The following is a 5,895-nucleotide window of genomic DNA, read 5'->3' on the forward strand; positions in this document are numbered from 1 at the left end:
ATACTAGTGACATGTATGATGATATCTGTGGATTCTCCACTTGTGAGCTTGATTAGGGAAGCTTGGGATGAGGGTAGAACTGGAAGCTTGAGAGGATCAAGGGCAAGAACACCCGATTGGTGTCGGATAGTTAGGGATTGTTGACTCGTTGTGGTCGGGTCTGGGTTCCGATGTCTGGTGGGTTCAGAAAGATTATACTGGAGGAGGCTCATACGTCTCACTTCTCTATTCACTCGGGGGCCACCAAGATGTACCGAGATCTGCAACTGAGTGACTGGTGGTCGTGCATGAAGATAGAGATCACATGGTACATCGAGAGGTGCTTGACCTGTAGGGTGGTCAAGGCCGAGCATCATAGGCCACATGGAAAGCTATAGCCTCTAGAGATTCCCATGTGGAAATAGGAGCAGATCACGATGGACTTTATCACCAAGTTGCCAAGGACGATGAAGGGATATGATGTTATATCGGTCATCGTGGATCGATTGACCAATAGTGCCCATTTTATGCCCATTTGGGAGAGTTCATCGGCTGAGAAGCTGGACGATATGTATATCCACGAGATCGTTGCTAGCCACGGGGTACCAGTCTCGATTTTATCAGACCGTGATGTTCTATTCACATCCCGTTTATGGAAAAAGTTCCACGAGGAACTGGGCATGTCTCTGCATTTCAGTACAGCTTATCATCCACAAACAGATGGCCAGAGTGAGCGGACCATATAGACCCTCGAGGATATGTTGCAGGCCTGCGTTATTGATTTTGGTGGGAGTTGGGACTCCTACCTACCGCTTGCAAAGTTCTCCTACAACAACAACTTTCATTCCAATATTGGTGCTCCATCATTTGAGCTATTGTATGGACGGAGATGTCGCACCCCAATCTGTTAGGGTGAGGTTGGCCATAGGGTAATGGGACGGACCAAGGTAGTTCTGCAGACTACCGAGAGGATTCAACAGATCAGACAACGGCTGTAGACTGCTCAGAGTCGGTAGAAGAGTTACACGGACCGGCGTCGATCTGAGTTGGAGTTTCAAGTTGGCAACATGGTACTACTGAAGGTCTCACCCTGGAAGGGTGTGATTCGCTTCAGAAAGAAGGGGAAGCTAGGCCCCCCATACATTGGACCCTTTCGGGTTGTTGCCAGCGTTGGTAAGGTGGCATACAAACTGGATCTTCCGGAGGAACTCACTCAGCTTCATAGCACTTTTCACATCTCGTAATTGCAAAAGTGTATATTAGATGAGGAGACAGTGGTGTCATTAGATTATATTCAGGTCGATGAGCGTCTGAATTATGTGGAGAGGCCAGTGGCCGTTCTGGAGAGGAAAGTGAAGGTTCTACGGAACAAGGAGGTACCTTTGGTAAAGGTACAATGGGAGCACCGGAGGGGATCTGAGTGGACTTAGGAGCACGAGGCTGAGATGCGCGAGCATTACCCGAAACTGTTCATTGCAGCAGACTTCGAGGAAGAAGTCTAGTTCAAGTGGGGGAGAATTATAACATCCCAACTCCCAGGTATAAATTTTAAAGCTTTTATATTCATAATCATAGACCTACCTGACGAGTTGGCTGCCCCAAATCGTTGTGTAGAAACTGATAAAGCCGTGTGGATTCTAGAACCTACACGACGAGTTGGAGGACCCAACTCGACGAGTTGAAGTTGTATATGAAAACCCTAATTTTTAGGGTTTGCACCCTATTTAAAGAACCTTTTCATCCTTCCAGCCTCCTTACCACCTTTCACGTTTAGAAACAAACCCTAATCGAGGTAACATCCTATTTTCAGTGTGTGAGGCTAAAAGTGTGTGTTTGGTCCAGTTCTTGAAGAGACTTGAAGATTTAGAAGCTTGGAACGAGAAGGAGCTTGTAGATCCAACATCTACTTCATTTTGTCATTCATTTGAAGGTATAGAGTCATTACCTTGATCATTCCCTTGTTATATCTCTTCATTCAAGAGTTTAGGGTCATTTCTAGCTTATTCTTGAGGCATGTCTAGTATTGAGCACATTTTGAAGTGAGGAGTTCAGATCTGGACTCCTCTAGGCCCTCAAGGACATAAAGACTCAAGTTTTATGAAGCTTTGGCCCTTCTCAATGCCCTAAACCTCTTCCTAAGGCTAGTTTTAGTGTTTTACTCCCTTTGAGGCCTTGCATGCACGTAAAGTTGGCAACTTTACGTGGTATCTCAGTTCCATGAAGTTAGATCTGTAATTTGGGGCCTTGGAAACGATTGGAAAGGGCTGAACACGTTAAGACATGAAGAAATCGACGAGTTGCATAGCCAACTCAACGAGTTGGTTAGGGTTTACCCGTTTTTTGGATTCTAAGTGAACTCAGCTAGTTAGTGAGATAACTCGACGAGTTGGTTAGGGTTTTCCTGATCTTCTAGACACTGCATGGATTCGACGAGTTGTCTGGTAACTCGGCGAGTTGATTGGGATTTTCGCGATTTTCTGAGTTCTGAAGGAATTCGACGAGTCGGTAAGCTGCACTCGACGAGTTGGGTCAACATGGACTGTTGACCTTGACCGTTGACTTTAACTTTGACCAAGTTTAACTTATGAGGATACTTTGGTAATTTAGGTCTTAATAGAACTGGTCCTATGATGATTGTAGGTGGTTGAGTTGGAGCTGTGTTTACGAGTTTGACATTATCATGCAGTGCCACTTGTGAGGTGAGTTTTCTTCACTATACTCAAGGGTCGAAGGCACCAAGGTCGGTCCTTTGGATTGTTATCCTGCTTTATTGTTAGTGTGATATGTTAGATCGGTATCCTGGTAGATAGGATGTTTCTATGTGGTTATGATTGGTTAGATTGGTATCCTGGTAGATAGGATGCTGCTATGCTTAGTGATTTGTAGATCAGTTTGACTGTTTGTAGATTTTTATGTGATTATCTGATATATGTACACATAATTGAATGGTGGTTGAGGCTTATCTGCTTTGTGCGAGATCCAACAGACCGGGGCATTCCAACCTGATGGTTGTGGGCCGAGAGTATTCCATCCCGAGGATGATTGGACTTATAGTATGTGGGCATTCCAACCCAATGGTTGTGGGTCGGGGGTATAACATCCTGAGGATGATTGGACCCATAGTATGTTGGCATTCCAACTAGAAGGTTGAGGGCCTGGGGCATTCCAACCCGATGGTTGATTAGGCCCATAGTATGTTGTTATTATGTGTATGTTGTTTGTTGTGTGGGTATTTTGGGGGAACTCACTAAGCTTCAGACTTAAAGTTTTGGATTTTGTTTCAGGTACTTCAGATGATCGCGGGAAGGCAAGCTTGATCGTGTACCTCCTCACGTTTTATGATTTTGATTTCTGGGATATTCTGATATGAAACTATTTTGAAAACATTTTGTAATAAATAATGGTTTTTGGATGCTTGAAAAAGTTTTAAATTTTCATGAATTTTATGGATGTTACAAGTACTAAAAGCCCAATAGTGGCCCACTTCCTAAAGGACACCTAAAGCCCAATATAGGCCCGAATCCAAAAAGGCCCAAATCCTAACAATGGCCCAAATTCAGGAAGGCTAGTGTCCTAACAAAGCCCAAAACCCTAATAGTCCAAATATGGCCCAAACCACAAAAGCCCATGACCAAGCCTTGTACGCTACGCGTACCAGAAGTACGCCCAGCGTACTGGGTGGCTTGCCTAATCGGGGACTCGAACACATACGCTTAGTGTACGCACCCATTAAGAAAATTTTCCATTAAACACTTAATGCTTACAACCAAACGCCCAAACTTCAGATCTAAGCCTCGGGGAACTTCTTAAGCCATATGTTACTAAATTGGAGCCTTTTCATGGCTCAAATGAACTTAAACCCTAGATTTAACATCCTACTTTCACCAAATGGACATAAACAAATGCATGGATGATCCTCAACCATCAAGATGCTTACTTGATGGACTAGGGACCTCAGAAGCATCAAGAGAAATAATCCTAACTTCTGGAGTGGAGAAATCCTACTAGATCTCATTTAAGGAACTAAAAAGTGGACACAACTCCATAATAACTAAATCTAAGCATACAATGAGCAAGTTCCAAGCTTTATACCTCAATGAAGCTAATGATGAGTGGAATCTGGATCTATAAGCTCTCCCTTGATAAATTCTCCTTTTTTAAGTTTCTTCTTCCTTAAGGTTCACCAACACACACTAAATATACACAAATAGGACAAATCTTCTCTAAATGGGTTAAGGTTTCGAAATGAGGCTCAAAGGGTAATGGAGGCTGGGAAATAAGAAGATCATGGGTCATAATGTTGCTTAAATAACGTCCAAACCCTAAAAACTAGGGTTTGTCCCTAGACGACGTACACCCAACGTACTAGAAGTACGCCCAACATAATCACTCCCCCCTAAAAGTTTCACTTTACACCCCTTGGGACCACATTTGCAAATTAATTTAATATCAAGGGTCAAAATGTGAAATACATTGGAACCAGGTATTATAGTTTGATTGTTATATGCTGGCTTCTGATTCTATGGATATGCAGGCTCAAAGCCTCTACAATCGTTGGGATTGTAGATTCAAAATCAGAGAAATTGAGTAAGATAGAAGCTCTGGTTCGTAATTGGTAGGGGATGCTAATGTAAACTTTATTTCAGAGGTTGTGATGGCCGCAAACATGAGAAAGTGGTGGTAATCGGGCGTATATTAGCGGTGGTTTATTAGAGATGAAGTATCGGAGATGGAAGTACCAGACATCAGTTGTTTTGATGGGGTGGGATAATTAGTGGGCGTATTGTCATTTTTTAATAATAAAAATATTTAAAAGATAATAAATAAACTAAAAAATATATTAATAAGGGTAAATTAGTCTTTACACTTCAGGCAGGGACCACCCACATAATAAAAACATAAGTTCGGAACGATCCGAGTTCAAAAAAAAGTTAGGAACTGAATGCGTAAATTGCCCCAAACCACAAAGACCATTCATGTAATTTACTCAACATAGACTATACATGCATTTTAACACATGGACGATGAACAAATGATGTAATTTATCCTAATATTGATTGGATCATTCTATTTACAAAATGCAAATAAATCAAGTCAACAATGATAAAAATGATGCAATTATATCATTATAATAACTCATATTTTTTGAAAAAATAGTAAACCATACCTATGATAACCTCATGCGGTTATCACATGAGAGGTAAGACATGAACACTGACGGTCAAAGATGCATGGTAATATTGTAAACCAGATATTTTACTTTCAAAATTTTATTCTTCAACCGTTAAACTCACAACGGGAATCAATAAATAGTTCGGTCTCATCTTTTGATTCACCACAAACAAGATATACATGTATAGCTTGATAATGTTTTATTTAAAGACTATTAATATATATTTTTTTAAACGGTAAATATATTAAACTACTTTTAAAGTATTCAACTTATGTGAATTGTGGTACTTGAACCCTCAACATAAAAAAAAAAATAGACAACATCAAATACTGTTGGAATAGAAGCCTAACTTATATTTCTTGTTTTGACTTAAATATAAGGGGCCTTTATACCAAAACAAGAAATTGAAGGTGTCTGATTAAGAAAGATATTAAAGTTCAACACCCTGATAGGGCAAAATAGTATGAACACAAAATCTCGAAACCCTCAAAACAAAAAAGGAGCAATACCCTTCAAAAATGAAAAGTCGAGCTTTGTGCCAGCAAAAGCTCACACGTGTCAGTGATCTATAGGATATTATCGTCAAAACCAACAAAAGATTTAGGATAATCATAATTTAAACAGCTAGCAGTCTGATTGGTCCATGTGGCATCACGCGATTCATTTTCTAAATCAAGTAAAAAAGTACTAGCGGTTTTATTATACAAGAGGGCGGTTTTATAGAGAGAGAAAATGTGTTTAAT

This window comes from Lactuca sativa, chromosome 6 (genome assembly GCF_002870075.4).
Source record: "Lactuca sativa cultivar Salinas chromosome 6, Lsat_Salinas_v11, whole genome shotgun sequence".
Taxonomy (NCBI): Eukaryota; Viridiplantae; Streptophyta; class Magnoliopsida; order Asterales; family Asteraceae; genus Lactuca; species Lactuca sativa.